The 18,132-nt window shown below is 40.5% G+C and overlaps 1 protein-coding gene across 2 annotated transcripts in view; it reads left to right on the top strand.

Moving 5' to 3' along the window:
• The window catches only part of MGAT5 (mannosyl (alpha-1,6-)-glycoprotein beta-1,6-N-acetyl-glucosaminyltransferase), a 311,378-nt gene that overhangs the window by 41,374 nt on the left and 251,872 nt on the right, over positions 1 to 18,132 (top strand). For both annotated transcript variants that reach the window (XM_004674702.2, XM_012728964.1), the window contains exon 2: positions 6,678 to 6,724. The gene's annotated coding sequence lies outside the window, so the exon portion shown is untranslated. The remainder of the gene's footprint in view (positions 1 to 6,677; positions 6,725 to 18,132) is intronic.

Below are 18,132 nucleotides of genomic sequence, written 5' to 3'. Positions count from 1 at the left end.
GGTGGTGCAGTGGGTTAATGCATAGCACTGAGAGGCTAAAGCCACTTCAGCATGAGTTCCATCCCTCCCCAGGAGGTGACCCACATGGCATGGCAGACCTCTCCTGACCCGCTCACTGCTCCCCTCAGCAGTGTACTTCATCAGTCAGCCTGTTCTGCTGCCTACTCTGTCTCTGATGAAGCCTCTCAATGCCCCAGTGAGAGGCTTCACCAGAGACAGTGTGGGAAATAGAACAGGCAGATTGATGAAGTACACTGCTGAGGGGAGCAGTGGGCAGCACAGGAGAGGTCTGCTATGTCATGTGGGTCAGATGGCTATGTCATGTGGGTCAGATGGCTATGTCATGTGGGTCAGATGGCTATGTCATGTGGGTCAGATCCTTGGCTGGGGATAGAACTCATGCTGAAGCAGCTGCAACTAGCTACATAGTGCTGCGCATTACCCCATTGTGCCATCAGGGAGGGCCCGTGTTGCCTTTTCCTATCTACCATTGAAGAGACCATTGGTCTCTTCACACATACTGGGTTAGGAGTCTTGAGATTGTTGCAGAGAGAGTTGAGAAAAGACATAAAAGGGTGTGAATAGGCTAAGTAATACAAAGAGACTCTTGAAAAATGGAGAACTGTAATATGATAAATATATCTATCTCTTTAGTCAAAGATAAGAGTACAAGTTTATCAGTGCATATTGCTATCCGTGGAATCCTATACTCTTCCTTCCCAGAAGAGGGTTAGCTGGAGTTTACACTTAAATAGTCTCTGGGTTTCTGGGCATTTGTTTGCTTGGCACCTTGGACACCTCCTAGAGAGGATTCCATTATCATTTCCTTATCTGAATTCTGTTTACTTGAACACTTGAGGTTGATTTAGTATGAACAAGAACAGTACGTTGTCTTCCAGACATCATTAATCTTGCCTTTCTTATCCAGTGTAAGTGTGAAATTAATCAAAAAGGGAAGAGAAATTAATAATACATTGGTATTCACAATTTGTCAAGAGACCTCTCAGCAGGTATGAATTAACTTCTCCAAATTAATAAACACCTCAACAAATTAATGGTCATTTAACATTTAGGAAATGCCCCTTACTATTTTCGGCTTTGATAATTAGATAATGTAGATAGTGTCAGGTTTGGTAAGACCATTGGTATAGTATGACCTAGGTCACTGTAGACTTATAGAAAGCATTAAATCAACACCCATACCACCATATTTCACAAAGATAAATGAGCCAGGTGGTTACTGAATACTTCTTTCCTGTCAATTGAGAAAGGTTTGCCTAAACTAAACACTTGCAGTTTTGATCTGTTTACAATCAACTAAATTTGATCCCTAGTAATGTGTTTCCTTGTTATGACATGTGGTATGATCAGTTCAAAGGATACATTAGTATGAACACATTACAGAAAAGAATGGAACATTATAATTATAACTCTCTATTACAGCTGTTGCTGAGGTTGATAAAGGACAAGCTTTTGTTACTGATTTGTTCCTGTAATTACATCAAAAATAACAGGCAGCCGTCACCTTCCATTAGAGGTGAGAGAGAAAGATCTTTACTATTTAAGTGATCACATAAGTGCTGAATGAATCACCATCAGCCTCATCATGGGGAGTAAAAATAGAAAGGAACAGTTGACATCATCCTATAGCAGGTTTTTATGGAACAGAAAAATGCCAGATTTTTGTTTGTTGGTTAAAGAAAAGGGCTTTCTGAAGTACTGTTCTAACCCATGTATGTGTTAATAGTCTATCGGCAGTGGTTTTCCAAAAAATTTTTTTTGGTGAGGTGGTCAACAAGCCCTCACCTTAGTGGAGGTGAGGGCATGACTCTGTTACTGGTGGTTACTAAGCTTAGAAGAGGGGCAACATCTGGGAAAGCCTGTGCGCCCAAAGTACCCATCATAGGGAAGACTTCAGTCAAGGGAACATCAGCCCCACTAGGAATATATCTGGAGAACCACTGGGCCCACCGAAGCTTCTGGGGTCACCAAGGCTGGTAGGAGGTGGGTCTGCATATGGACAAGGTATAAGGGCAGTTTGAGTGTACACAGTCTGTGCTTGGCAAGTGGAAGGAAACTCGGGGACTTCCGACCTAGTGTTTCCTGCCTTTTAACTAAAAATGCAAGTGCACAAGGTCCACCACAGTCACTCATGCTCTTGAACAGTGCTGGGTAGTCAGAGGGAGCATGAGGCATGAGTTCCCCAAGTCAGTTGGCTCCCCTAACAGTGCAATGGTATGGTGCCTAACCTTTCTATAGATCAACATTGCTGCACCTCTCTCCCCTCAAACTCCTCAGATACGCCAGGGCAGTAACTTGAGGGGGTTCTGCTGGGAACCAAACCAAAGCCACTACTTGGCCTCATGCTCTGGAAGGAAGGCTCTGAGCACTCCAGGGGCACTGCAGAGGCCAGGGTGCAACACAGTTCATCAATTCACTGCTGACGTGAGGATGACTCCCGGCCTACAGCCTCTCAGATGTGGCTTGGCAGGCAAGAAGGTTCTCTGTTGCTGAACCCAAGACTGAGCCTCCCAAAGCCATAAGCAGGGTGAGAGAATGAGTTGGGCCAGATTTGCATCCCACCCTACCTCTTTCACACACCTATAATAGATGGAGAGCAGAGCAGAGGACAGGGTCAGGAGGGGGTTCCATCCACAATGATTGTACATCTTCTGACTTGGCTTAGTCTCTGTCTGGGAGGGCACATCACCTCCACATGGATTTGTAGTGGTTTTCACACTTGCATGTGCATTCGTGTCTCCTGGTGGACTTGTTCAAAGAGATTATGAGTCCCCAGCCTGGAGTGTAGAGTTCAGTAGATGTGTGGTGGGTCTGGGATTTTGCTTTGCCTGTTTCCCAGATGCTGCAAGTACTATTTCTTTTTCCATGATAGTGATGAATTCAGAATTCATAAAGTTTAGATAATTTTTCTCACTTGTGAGTGTAGTACTCTATCTGAGGACTATCTGTATTCCAAGCTCAAGCCCCTAAATCATTATCATAGTCATCCCTACCTGACAAAGTATCTGTCAGCAAAATGACAATGGAGTGCAAAAGACACCACCAGAGGTTCTGTCTGGGTCCAGGCTTCTGATTGGTTTTAGAACTGACCTTTTATGATCCTATTAATTATTTTACTATAGCAATAACAACCACAGTAATAGTAAACATTAACATTGATAGAGGATTGAAGCCTTGGTGATGAGGTGCTTGTGCTTCTTGATACTTTGTTTTTGCCAATTCTCACTATCCCTGACTGAGACACTGTGGGTTTTGCCTCTTTTCCGACAGAACATGAGAGGTTGGAGAGGCACTTGGTTGTCCTCACACTATTTGTGTTCTGGCGACACAGGCAGTGTGGGGCAGAGTTAAGATTTAGCTCTATTTTTGGAGACTTGAATGGATGCTTGTTGAGACCTCACTGAAATGGAAAGTTGCCAGAAAGTGTAAAGTGTGATGATACCAAGCATATTTAAGGTTAAGTTTTGTGTACGTTCTGATGTCAAGGATGATTCTAGATCTTTGCAAATAGGCAGAATTTCACTGTAGTGGCAATTGTAACTGTTCTGCCCAATATAAAGAGCCCTACTAAGCAGTATTATCACTATGAAGGTCTTTTTCTAAGCCTTTCCTCTGTCAGAAGTGACTATCAAAGAAGACTCAATGACTTAGAGCTGATAACATGGCCATGATTTGTTTCTAGTGTGTGCTACTATGTGGTCTTATTTGAAATCATTTCTTTAAGCATGATGATGTTTTAGGCAGGACCCTAGAGACTCTATAACTGTTTTTTCACTTGAATAAATTATTATATAACTTATGGGGCTACTTTTGTGTTCCCAGCAAGCCACCTATGAGTAGAAAATAGAAGGAAAGCCACCTTTGAGTTTCATCCTTGGCTATTTTTGGAGAGGCATTATCCATTGGAAATAGAGAATGAAAAGTTTAAGTGTAAAAATTGAAAAGGCACCACCTTGTCAGGTTCCAGACAAGGAACAACCTGATGAACATGAGGGGTGGAGTGGAGTGAGAACTCTAGTTCTATAACCAGTCACCATCACTCCTGTCATCAGATTCAGTGGATCCTGCAGGTTCTTGAGAATCCATTGGTTTGTTACGGCCCATCTTTGGGGGGAGGAGGGTAGGCAAAAATGAATGGAGATTTTTCATAGAATACTTAACCAGAAATAGAGTTTATTGGGTAGGTTTCTTGTTTGTGAGTCATTTGTAATCTTCATCCAGAATATAAAAGGGATAAATTTTGGTTGAAAATAGAATTCCAGGCCCTCCCTGGTAGCGCAGCAGGTTAATGCAGGACTAAGAAGCTAAAGCCACCTCAGCATGAGTTCCATCCACACCCCAGGAGGTGACCACATGGTGTGGCAGACCTCTCCTGACCCTCAGCAGTGTGCTTTGTCGATCTGCCTGTGCTGCTCCCCACTGTCTCTGGTGAAGCCTCTCACCGCCCCTGTACCTCTGGCCTGTACACCAGTTCTGTATGCATAAATAAACAAATAAATACATCTTAAAAAAAAAAGAAAAGAAAATAGAATTCCAGGGCTTTCTGGCTCCTCTCTCTGCTTATTCCCTGTGATTGCTGCCTTATTTTTTTATAGACTGAATTGCATTTCTATGGTCTCTATTTAAAAATACTTTCAGAGTTTAGGTATAGTAAGAAAAGTAGATGGGAGGGGAGAGGAAATAAAAACATAAATCCAAGGAGATGTTAAGGGATCCTGATAATCTCTCTAAAACTCACTTCTCATGGAAATCTTGGTGAAAATTATAGCAGTGTTTTGAAAATTAGAAAGGACATCTTTCAAAAATTTACTTATAGACTCAGTTAGAAATGACTAATTTTTCATTCATGTTATATGTACTTAGCTTTGCAAGAGATACTCTTTAGAGTTATTTTAACATTGAAACTTTGCTAAAGATAGACATGCGTTGCCTTCTAGTTTCTTGGTGACCATAGCTTTGTTAACGTATAGAATCAAGGGTTATATATTTTTCATGTGACTTGGGAGCTTATTTGATTCTTAGCATAAAATTGAGATTGAGTTCTTACTGAGTATAAATTCTAGATTTGGAAATAGGTGGGATAGGTAATGGACATTGAAGTTTCATTTGACACACATCATGAGCATTCTTCATATTTTAGGTTTTAGTACTGGTATGATTCATTAGCACCTACTGCCAGTCATTTGAAAGGAAAATTGCCATATAATATGGTGAATGAGATACTTATCAAAACATACCAAAAAAACACAAAAACACTGAAAATAAGTTGATAACATTTTTTTTCCTCAGGCACATGGGTATTCATTTTACTCTACACCACTACACATAAATTAGACATTTTGAATGATGACCAAAATGATTATAATTGTTTTCCTGAAATATTTAATATATCTCAGTAACTGCACTTACTGGGGTTAGCATCTCTTTCTGTATCACAATAATCTCATTTCAAAAACCATTCCTTGACTTTAAAGCTATTTCATATAGACACTAGTATAAAAAGGGGGCCACATTGTCCCTGATAGTGAGTCCATTCCTTCCAGCCTGCTACCCTTCTAAATAAACATTTATTGTAGCCAGACTGTTGCATGGAAGTGGTGAATTTGAATGACCACAGGTTGAGTTTGCTATCCCAAGTCGCATGGTGTAAACCCACTAGTATTGCTGGGAGATTGATGTCCCAGGCAGAAATGTTAATGTTCTGAAGGGCAGCTACATTCTGCAGACCATATGAAGAAGGGACTGGCTGTTTCGGATTAAAAATAACAGACGCCGATGGACATTTTCCAGCAGAAAATGGTACATGTTCTTTCACTGAGGTCCTTAAGAAGAATGTGGGCCAAATGGTTAGTCTTAAAAGGCTTAATGCACAGACAGCTTGAAGATGGCCCTGTGTAGGCTGGTCTTTTATTGCTTCCCACTTTTTCTTTTTATGTTTCCGTCCCAATTGAGTTTTCCTTTTGACTCAATTCTCAGCTGATAAATTCTACAAATAAAAGTAACACCATGTATGTATCTATGAAAAAGCATATTTATTCTTTTTTTAATAAAGGAATTTTATAAGCTGTATCAGAAACACATAGATTTATTTCTATAATGGCTTTTATTGCTTTTGGGGCTTTATCTTCAAGGTGAAGCAGTTACAAGTAATTGGTTATACTTAAGTGAACAGGCTTAAAACTCAATTGGCTTGATCTCTTATTTTGAACTACTAAGTGTAATAGTTATCTATTTTTATAATTGTGTATATACATGCATTTGGAACTATGTGTCTATATTAATGTATTGTACTTCAGAAACTACTAGAACTGGTACAAACTTTGTTGATATGTTTCTTGAAGCTTGGAATAAAGAACAGTTTTGTGCAGATGCTTTGTCTTTGCCAAATGTTGCCTTACTGAACTAATAATGAATGGATTTGGATCCTAACACATGACATAATATAATTTTTCAGATAAACGCATTAGATATTGAAGTGATAGGACCTGCTACGTAGCTATTTTTAGATAACTTATTTTGGGAGACTATCTTAAAAGGCAGTTGGGTTCCAAAATAGGAGAAGCAAAGTTCATAGAAACTTTTGTCAGCCTCTCTGTTTACAGGATCGTGTCCTTGAAGAGGAGAAACTTAAAAATGTCTTTGTCTTATGGTTTCAGGAGAGATTATTCTAAAGTGGACAGTGGAGGAGGACCCACCAGACCATGTAAGTATTGTAGTAATAAATACTCTCCTAGAGTTAAGCATGGACCCAAGATTTTGTCTATGGAAGGGAGAGGACCCAGTAGCTGAGTTGCATGTTAGCACTTGGAACTTTCAAAATATTAAGCCTGTAGAACCAAAGGGGATGGCCCTACCAGCGTAATCCAGATCTGAGGGGACAGCTCTGGCTCTCTGGATAAGACCTGGTAGAACTGTTCTCTTGGGATACTTGGGCAAGAATATTTTATCTGTCTAAAATTAATAGGGACTAGAGCATCAGACCACTTATTACTTATTCATTCATTATTAGGCACAAATGTATTAAGCTTGATCATAACCGCTTTTGTTAATGTAGAAGAGCAGTACCCCACCCCAGACCTGACACTGAGTGAGGACATGTGAATGAATGAAGCCAAAGAACTGAAGAGTGTTACTCATACAAATGGTACGATTTCTGCTCTGTGTCTGTATCAAGGAATTGTTGCTCAAGGGCTGCATTTCCTGAGTCTCCAGTTATGATCATCTTGTATAGAAGAAATTTACAAAATACTTTCCAGTTTTAACTATCTGAATAATCTTGGTGCTTGAAAGCCACTGTCTAGGCTACCCTTAAAGTTACCGTGGTAAATCAGGTGCTCAAATTTGGGAGCAGAATATTTGGATTTCACAGGCTGGTAGAATTTGGGCGTCCAGGTTATGAGGCCAACAAAAAGGAACATTAAATATTATTGTTTTTCTTATGTATGTGGGTCTTTGAATAAATTTTGTCGCTAACAACATCACAAGAGAAACACCTTAGCAGACAAATGTCTGATGTGAATAACAGCCTTTATGTTGGAACTAGAAAATCATGTGACTGTGTGGCTTTTATCAGAGACTTCTCTTTAGCTGTCACCTTGAGAGTTTGTCCTGCTGAGAGAAACCAGAGAAAAAGGAAGTGTCACCTCAGATCCTCAAGTAGATTTTAAATCTGAAGAGGGGTGGTTTTGTTAAAGATGTAGCCAAGTGTATTTAATTCATCCATTCACCCTGTACCCCTGTACCCCCATCTGTATCTACACACCACCCATCTCCCTTAATTGAATGGGACTTTATTTCAGGGATTGGATAACTAAACAGTCTATCCTACTGTTTTTGAAATGAGCTCATTGTTGACAGGGAGGTTTGTTTATTGCTTTCTAAGAGTTGCCAGGCATTGCAGCTAGGACTAGCAGACTGTCATCTCAAAGAGCTGATACCCAATTGCTGTGGCTTATGGTATGGGAAGGTTGAGCATCTTTTGGGATTCCTTGTACTGTCGTTGCTTTTGTGACATTGTCTGCCACTCCCTCCTTTTAACTCTGCACTGTGTGGTGTTGATGGCCTTCATGGAGCAGGTAGAGTGTTGGTGTCATACGGCATTCCTGGGCTGTGTCTATCTGCCACCAAGTATGTTGTCACCTTCCTTCTTCAGTATATCTTACCTAACTGCCTTTGGAGAGACCTCTTGGCTCCTTTGGAAAGAGCTACAGAAAGAGCAGCTGTCTGTCAGCCTCCTCCAGAGCTGTTGAATTAGGCTGTTGTCAACCTGTTGTTGGAGAAGTTCCCAATGCAGCAGACTTGGCTGTCATTGACATTTATAACTTGAAAGCCATATCACAGATGAGTTTGCATTTCTCACCATCCTTTAAATAGCCTTGAGAATATACAACACATGGTCTCTACACACTTTGGCAACCCTCACAAATGTGGAAATAGTTAGGTCTTCTGAAGGTAGAGACACATTGCCCAACAACCTTGTGGAGTCCTCACTCTTCTGACTTAGAAGTTAACCTGATGGAGCACTTTGGTTTATGTATAATCATGTGAGTCAGTTTTGAGTAGGATGATATTAGGGTAAGAATAAATAACTGAAAACTGAGTAAATGGTAAGAGGGTATTACTGGGAAATTGATATCAGAAATGTTTCTCAAATTAGTTTGTAGGTCCCATACCTATTTTCTTATGTCTTAATTTCTCAAAGAACCAGCCTCTTTTGTCTTTTTGAGACATGACTAGAAGAGAAACATACATTGTGGTAAAAAAATAAAAACCAAAGCCACCCTGTGGTGATGTGAATACATATTGCCAAAGGAATTGAAGGATGGGCAGGGGAATCAGATGCATTTTATTTGTGATGAGTCCAGCTAGACTCTAAAGTCCGTGAGGCTTAGGACTGGCTTTCCTCCTCTTCACTCTGGCAGGAGCTATCTCAGAACCTGAAACATGATGGAATGAAGAGCTTATTATTATTAACTAATGAGTATAAAGAAAAAAGCGTTTTGATTGGAAAAGTTATATTTTATCGTAGCAGTAGGGACATGGAAGTAACCACTCCAAAGGTATTGGCCCATAGCAAGGCCTGAAAGCCTGCCAAAAACCTAAAGCACCTTCTGCCCAGGACCCATAGAAAAGTGTCAGAAATGACCAGACAAGCCTGGGAGGAAAAGAGCAAAATCAAAATCAAGATAAATGCTGCCATACTCAACCTCCCCACAAGTCTCTCACCCACATCTGTTTCAACCAGTCCAGGACCAAGAAATAAGCACAGTTTCTTCACATGTCTCCCTTTGCTCCATGTGGCTTCCTCAGGTCTCCTTCTGGCTCTCCATCCTGCTTCCTTCCACCTTCTTCAGACTCTCCTCCAGATTCTTCTTTTCTCTGCTCAGCTCACTCTCCTTCTGGGTGGGGCAGGGAACCTGGAACCTCCCCTTTTTCTGGGTCCATCCTGTTACAAGTACAGTACTGCTCACTGTGAGGAAATGTGGAACCAGGAGCTGGTGTTTATTCCTGAGCCTTTCACCCGTGTGGGTCTTTTAAAGTTTTTTTCTGGAAGAAACATGAGGGATATCTGACCAGTTTATTTGAAAGGAACATGTCCTATATTGGTGAACATCTCCGAGTTTGTGTATGTATACATGTATACACTTATTTTGCACCCACATATTCTCTGGATACTAGCTTTTGGTTGGTGAACTGTTGTGTAGTGATCGTAGTAGGAGGGGAATGCTCACTTTCAAGAAGTCATTTAATGTTTTGAGCACAGCTCTCTGTAAGGTCCGGCAGATAGAATAAGGCAAGCAGTAAATAAGAGAGAGGGGGAAGGCTTTATTACTTACCAGGCACGAGGCTTGTAGACCCAGAGTGGGAGTCTGGGAAGTCACACCCAGTGTATAGGCTAGTGGATTTTTATATACCCTGCTCTGCCAGGCTTGGGGAAATAGTAGAAAAATACCAGTGAGTCATGTTGCCCTTTGTCAGGGGTCATTTTTTGTTCAGGGTCTTTAAGGTTCCATTGGAGTGGCAACCTGGCACCAGCTCATCTTGAAAGCACCAGATGTTGTTTTCAATATTCCTCCTTCCCTGAGTGAGGGGCTTAGGTAACCTTTCAGCCTCCAGGATCAACATGCAATATTGCTCTAGTGTGCAGAGGTGTAGAAGCCAGAGAAGACAGGAGGATAGGTTCAGTGATCAGCAAGCATTCTCTGCAGCCTGTCTTAGTCCTGCTTCTTTCATACATTATTGACCATTTTATTCTTTTTCCAAATGAGTTCCTTTGGAATTTGTTTGGAGGGACTAGAAGGAAGGCACAGCTACTTGTATACCCTCCACCAAAGAGCAATCTAGCTCTGTTCACGGAGAGTAGTCTTCTTTGATCGCACCTTTGAGAGGAACACACCCAGCCAGCCTGATAAGTGAATCAATCCTGGCAATTGCTGGGGTGACAGATGTCATAGTCAGATCACCTCACAGCCCCAGATGAACTCCATTATTACTTTTATACCTGCAGATGATTATGGTCAGACATTACATCTTTATGTACTATGGCAAGAAACAATGGAAAATGGATGGCAGTTACCTCAGAATTAATGGGCAGTGAGGCTGCTGGCATCTGTCAGTGGGTAGGAGTGGCCAGTGCTGACTATGAGAGTAAATTGGCTGTGTGCCATAGGCTGTGTTTGGAATTTTTTTTTTTTTTTGATCAAGGTATTTATGAGTTGAGGCTAATGTTTAATCTTTAAAAAATAAATAGCACTTAAGCAGAGGCAAGCCCTTGGTTCATGAGCTATGTCGTATGTGAACATAGAGGTAGCAGAAGTAATGTGTTGATAAAAAGCTAAAGTAACTCTAGTATCTTTGTAAGTGTACTTTTTCATTTCCTGCAGCACCTTTATTTGCTCTTCATTTAGAGAAGCCAGAGAATCAGAGGTGAGGTTGTGGGATGGATAGGTGTGTGTGTCTTGGCAGAAATGTTGCTTCATGTTATTATCTTTCTAGAGCCAGAATTTAGAACTAGTTAAGAGAACTGAACTGGGCATCTTGAACAGAGAATCTATTAAAGAAAATCAGGTATGTAGGTGATAGAGGGCTATGTACCAATCTAGAGATTTGTAATCACAGGAAGATGCCACATCTTCAGGGCAGATGGGTGTTTGTGGTGGTTTCAGAAGCAGTAAGAGCTTCATTCTTGGAGATGCTCCTGGGCTCATGGAAAGAAGGTGAGAGACTATGCTTCATTCCCTGGGCCTACCACCCCAGCTTCAGGTGCCTCCACAGTACATCTGGGAATCAGTTGGCAGGGGAGTTGCTTGTGATTCATCACAGGACAGAGGTGTGGAGAAAGTGGATTTGAAAGCCAAAGGATTTGTGGCTGGCATAGAGAATGTAACCTCTTGCTGTCCATTGGAATGAAATATTACTTAGAGAAATAAGTTTTGGGAGTTTAGATTCTAGATTTCTTTCACCACGCCATATTTCCTCCTCTGTGGTTCTTTATTATCAATGGAATCATTTCTCCATAATTCTTCTGTGTTTTTTATTGTGATATTTTGACATACTTAACTCCTAATAATGATGACTAACTTTTGTTGAGTGCTCACTCTGTGCTGTGGGGTGTCCTGAAACAATTTTCCTGTGATACTAAAGGTCAGTTGTAGTTGAGCGTTTGGGAAGTCAGAAGTTATGTGCAGATTTTCTGGACTGGGGTGGAAGGAGGATGAAGGGCAGCTTATCCATGCCTGTGATGCCTACACTACTTAAGAGTCAACTGTCTATTTAATAAGGTCTCCTAAAATAGAAACACTTACAACAAAGTTATATACTGATTAGCTGACAAAAATATAACCAGAAGCTTGTAGGAATCTAACCAGGCATTTCCCTTAGGAACATTTGTTTACTTCTTGTTATTTCAGTGTTCACTGTGACTTCATATCTGCTACTGTGAATATCCAGAACAGTTACTATTATGTTCAGTTTATAGATGGCATGTATAAGTCAAAGTTGCTCAAATCACCCAGCAGGACCAGAGTCCAGGCAGTCTGATGCCTTTGCCTCCTTGCTATACTATCTCAAATTTTTCTAAACTATATTGACTTTTAATATTTGCTTCATACTCTTTTCCACCCTTTTGAATCTGATGTTAATACTTTGGGACCAACTCTAGAACTGTTTTCAAAGAAAAAATTCCTATTGGTAACACCAGGTTACCTCTGGCTATTGGTAACACCAGGTTATCTCTGGCTAGAAGCTAAGATGTGTGTAATCTTACCATACAGATAATGCTATCTGACATGTATAAAACCTATGTATGCACATGTTTTCAGGGTAGCACTATGGAGCACATGTTATCCTTGCTTCCACAAATAAAACTGGCATCTTGGGACCTTGTGACTCGGTCAGCACCCTAGTCCAGCTTTCTTGTCCTTGAAACCTTTGCTCTTTTTGCAGTATTCAGGCTGCTGTTTATGAGGTCCCAGGGACTGCATGCTCGATGCTGCTATTTTGATTTGATGCCTAGAGAATGTTAGAATTGTGCATAAAGCAAGTAATTCTAAAGGAGGGGCCAGAAATACATATTTCTAATAACCATTTATTTCCACATCTTTAGAAAATCTTTCATGGAGTGGAATGTCTTTTTTTTTTTTTTTTTTTTTTTTTTTTTTTTTTTTTTAGAATGATGTTACAATTTTTCTTCATTGGGAAATGTTTTGAAAATAACAAACAGAAGAAATAATTGGAATGGCTGCTGGCATTTTTTTAATAGCAAACTCTTACCTAAATACTGTATTTTCTCATTACCTAGTTTCCTTTGTGTATTTAAATCTGTGTGTTTGAATAAGAAATATATGTACAGATTAAGAAATTAAAGGGTACTATAAAGTCTCTCCTTGTGTTCTTGAGGTAAGCACTTTGACTCATTTCTTGTGTTCTCTTCCAAAGGTGTTCTGATTTTTCTTGGGATTGATCACATCTGGTGTACAGGGCATATTCCTGGTGTGTGGGGGACTAGTGCAGGGATGCTGATGAACATCCTTCAGTGCACAAGACAAACCCCAGAACAATAGAATTATCTGGCTCAACTAGTCAACAGTCCTGAGGGGGAGAAACCCTATTCTATCCTCTATGTAAGCAGGAAGACTGACTCAATGTGGGGGAAAAAAGTGTTTGTGCCTGAACTTTGGCATTTACTTTGTTTTCAGCAGGCTTTTGTTTAAGTCCTACTTTTGCTTCTACTTGTCCTGCAGCTGCCTCCCAGGGGTAATGCCCTGGGAGCAGTCTCCTCAGGTGCCTCTGCAAGGGGGTGGTGGTTGGTCTATAGAGACTAAAAAAGATACAATTGATCCAACATGTCTGTTTTCTGTTAATCATAATGTTTGGCTAATCCTTTGTTTAGTGAAAGCGAACTTCCTTGAAATACCTCTTTGTTTTTCTAAGTGCTAAATGTTTGCTGCCGTTAAAATGCTATGTAAATATACATTTATATACACAGTTCAAGTTAGTACACTTTTTAAACTCCACCTTCAATAAATATATGTTGCATGGACATTAGTTTGGAGTAACACCTGCTGTATAGTTGGTCCTGACACTTTTACATTAAGTTCCTAACAATTCAGAATTATTGGCACTTGTTTTAGACACACTCTGTGCCTTTAACCCTTACGGTCTAACATAGTTCTATGCTTAATTTGTGTTTTACAGTGATATTGTTAAGAGACAGAACTTGAGTTTCTTCAATTCTATCACTGTGTGTTATGACCCTTGGGGATTTTGGGTGTGATTAAAATTTAAAAGGTGAAAGAGAACTCCTGGGAGTAATGGTGTATAGGTGTGAATGCATATTTTAGTTCATAGAAGCACTACTTAACTGGATTTTAGAAGTAACTTTAAAGTTGACATTTTTAGAAGTCTTTGTTTTAGAATTAAAAGATTCAAGAATGTAGTGATGATTGTTTATTGCATGATCATTGCTGGAAATGATTTTGTCATTTGGAGGAGGGGAAATTTAAAGAGAAGTTGACCTAGGGTATCCCTGTTAGGTATGCCATTGTTAGGATTGTTGATGTTTAAGAAAAAAATGAATGAAGGAGAATGAAAGCAGTCCCAGCACAAACAATTAGTTACTTCTGTTGATCTGGTCTCTGTCTGTGGGAAGCTGTTCTGTCAAATGCCACATAGGATATACTTCCTACCTATTGTACTCTCAGTGAGTGTAGACAAACTTTTCCCCTACCTTAATGCTTTAAAACTCATTGTTGATTTATACATAAAAAATGGCACACACGGGCCCTCCCTGGTGATGCAGCAGGTTAAAGCACAGCACTGAGAAGCTAAAGCCATTTCTGCATGAGTTCGATCCCCGCCTGCCCCAGAGGTGACCACATGGCATGGCAGACCTCTCCTGATCTGCCCGCTGCTCCCCTCAGCAGTGTCCGTCAGCCTGTTCTGCTCCCCACTCTGTTTCTGATGAATCCTCTCACCACCCCTGCACCTCTGGTCTGTATCCCAGTTCTGTATGCATAAGTAAATAAATCTTTAAAAAAAAAATGGCACACACATTAGTAATGAACTGCAGGACATTGTCACAGCCAAACCCACTTTCATGGCCAGACCCAAATCAAGAAACAAAACATGAAGGGTACCCCGTAGTCCATTATTTCCTCTCCTACTCTTGCTCAACATTCATCCTCAACCCAAGTATAACCACTGTTGTGACTGCTAACAGCACAGATCAGCCCCTCTGATTTTGGATGTTACATAAATGGAATTAATTATATGATATGTAAAAAGAGGACTAATGTTTAACCCATCTCTTAGTTTCGATTCAGACTGCAAACATTTAAGGTAGTGCAAAATGTGGTAGGTAATAAACATCTTGGCAATTTTCAGTGGTAGATAAACAAATATTGGTGGTGTTCAAGGTAGTAGCATTTAATTTGTTTGCTTCTGCAAAGAACACAGTCAACCTAAATCTGATATCACCCGATGGACTTTAGAGAATATTTAAAGGCAGATAGATAATTATATAGAACTTAGAGGTTTTGTATGTATTGAAGCAATTAAGTTCATTTGAAGTTAGAGTATTAAATAGGCTTAAAAGTGTGGTCAATAAGCTACTATACCATATTGAAGTTGATAATTGGCTCTAGCTTGGAAATACTAGCACCACAGTGCAATCTTAGTGCATCTATGTGCTATATTCAGAGTACCATTTTTTGGGCAAGAAGCATGCTTGTCTATAAGGAATGAATGGAAGGGATGTTGGCAGTTGGGCCACCAGGATCAGAAATTGCCCATGTCATGGAGAAGTTCAGTACTCCATTTAAAGGCCCTTGGGACTGTTGAACAGTGAAATTAAAACAATTGTGTATAAAAAATAGCCTTTTCTACAACCATCATCCATGCTTAGAATAGTATTCCTACTTCTCTCTGGATCTGTCGGACACTGGCTAGTTCAGTGTGGGCTGTGGCAGCGAAGTGTGGTTTCTACTGAGGTGTTACGTGGCATCTGGCCACGTGGAATGGGACAGGCTTTTGCCACACAGCTGCTGTTGGTTCCAGCCGAGATGAAAATGAACGACTCTAGTAAATTGCTAAATCAGGATGTTTGTCTCTAGAAAGCTGTTTTGCTCACTTCATTTTTTTGTCTCTAAAAGTCATTCTCTTGTTTTGTGCCCCTCCCTCCCCCCAACCCTTAGGCCAGTGGTTTCTTGCTATTTTCACTAATTAAAACTGGAAAGAATCTTTTAGCCTTTTTTTGGGGGAAGTTATTTGTATATATGCTAAATCTGCTTGTGTCTTGAAATTTCAGGCCTCTGATTTGGGGACAGCAGTGTTTGCAAGTAAAAACCAGTTTAGAATTTTTTTTTATCTGAGATGGGAAGCTGATTATGTGACTCTGGACTGAATTCAGGCTCTTCTAAGTCAGTCTTCAACTCCAAGGGAGCCCTAAGTCCTGTGACATTTGAGACCTGTGGTTACCTTGAGTCATTGGCTCAGGTTCTGCTGTCTCCATCCTCTGCTTAGGTTCCAGACACGCAGGGGAATGGTGTCCTTAAGTGTTCACTGGTGTCTCCACTCTGTGCAAGGCGTCTCCCCTGCCAAGATGCTCTTCATCCTCTTCTCATCCTTCAAAACTTGCCTTTTCTTTCTTTTTTTTTTTTTTAAAGGGATGTTTTTCCAGATAGGATGAGAGTTATTGCTTCTGTGTTCCATATATACCACACACTTGTACTTGGTGAATGTCCAGCATCCAGAAGAGTGCCCAGCATATAGTTGGTACTCAAACAAATACTGTTGCACCAATGGGTGGATTCTACTTTTACATTATAGTTTACGTGTGATTGTTGTATCTGTCTTCCCACTCTGGTTTGAGGGCAGATATATTACCTGTGACATATGCAGTATCTGACAATAATGTTCAAAATATTTGAAAAATTTGAAATATTTGAGACCAAAGGCTTGCCTATGGGTAGAGCATTTCAGAAAGTAGGGAGAGTTTTCATGGTACCACAGTCATTTGTGTTAAGTCTAGAGTGTGTGGGCACAACCTCATCCTGTTGTTTCGTGATCAGGTGCAGGGCAATCCTAGGAAACTGAGGGGCAAGAACTATGGGTCTCTACCTCCCCTATACTCACATCCTCTTACTTTCCAAGTGAGAACACTACTTTTATGGAAAGATGTCAAGGGAAGGGGTTCTCTCTTGGAGAAAATGCCTGACAGTGATGCTGATTACCCTGTTGATTACTGATACAATATGTATATATGTATGTGTGTGTATATATATATATATATATATATATATATATATAGTAAGTAAAAAAGGAAAATCAAATAAGTGGCTTATGCAAAAGCAATATTAATTATCATCCTTTAAGGGAATCATCATTTGTGCATGATTACTGTGTAACCCAATAAAAGCTCTGTGTTGCTTTTCTTACTTCATTTTTGCAGTAATTTTGGGATGCTTGCTTACCCAGAGTTAGGTTCTCAGTCCCTAGAATTGAATCATATGGTGATTTTCAGTTCCCAGAAAAAGATTAGTAGATTTAGAGTTTTCCCAAATTTAAGACTGTTTTCTCCTCATCTGCTTAGCTCTTTGGCAGTCACTTACATACTAGCAAATGCCAGCAGGTGATAAAATGAATAATTGAAGAACAAATTCTGTGGGAAAGTGAAGAGATCTCACTTTTTATTTTCTATACTCTTCTGAGCTGCCTAGACCTCTGTCCCAAAACATGTGCCCTGTGCCCCCATTCAGATTGTTTCTTGTTCACAAGGGATTCCTTATTCCAGAATTCCCTGGTGGCTCTTGGACTCTGCTGCCTTGATGTGTTTGAGGACCCTAGGTTAGGAGTAGAAGGACCCGAGACCACCAGCTTGCATTGCATGATTCCCTGCTTCTGAAGAGTGGAAAGGAAAATGAGAAATACTGATCCCAAAGCACATGCCTCAATCCTGGTTGTCCCCAAGTAGGAGAGTAGAGCTGACCAATATGGATGGTACAGGTAAAGCCCCTTGAAGATTGTGCTTGCAGTGCTCAGACTGTTGATCATAGTAACTCAGTAAGGAACACTTTCCACTGGGGAAAGAGATTTGCTCATTTTCATAGGCAGGAAGGAGATAAGTAAAGACTGAGTAGTCAGAGGACAGCAGCTTTCAAGATTTCACCTAGCTGGGAAACTTTTGTACTTGAAGAGCCTACCAATCTCTGTCCCGTCATGCTAACACTTCAGAAGGACATTGTCTTCCACAAGCCTGAGGTTAGTGGGCTGTCAGCCACTGCATCTGTTATTGGTGCCCATGGACATGCACCCACACATATATTGACCTGTCCCTCCTTTGACTGTCTGTCCTGCTGGCATGAGGATGTATATTGCTGAGTCCCAAGTGCAGGGAATGCTGTCTGCCTGATGGTAGATGCTCACAGTATTTAGACGTGCATGAAATGAAAGTACAACCAGTTGATACACTTATTACCAAATTTTTATTTGAAAATTAACCACCACAGCTCTCTGAGGTTTTTTTTTTTTTTTTAGATTTATTTATTTGTGCATACAGAACTGGGGCACAGGCCAGAGGCTCAGGGGCGGTGAGAGGCTTCACCAGAGACAGAA

This window comes from Condylura cristata, unplaced genomic scaffold, assembly GCF_000260355.1.
Source record: "Condylura cristata isolate star-nosed mole 26May11 unplaced genomic scaffold, ConCri1.0 scaffold00002, whole genome shotgun sequence".
In the NCBI taxonomy this organism is placed as follows: Eukaryota; Metazoa; Chordata; class Mammalia; order Eulipotyphla; family Talpidae; genus Condylura; species Condylura cristata.
Note: the sequence above shows the minus strand (reverse complement) of the source record. Positions and strands in the feature narration are given on the sequence as shown.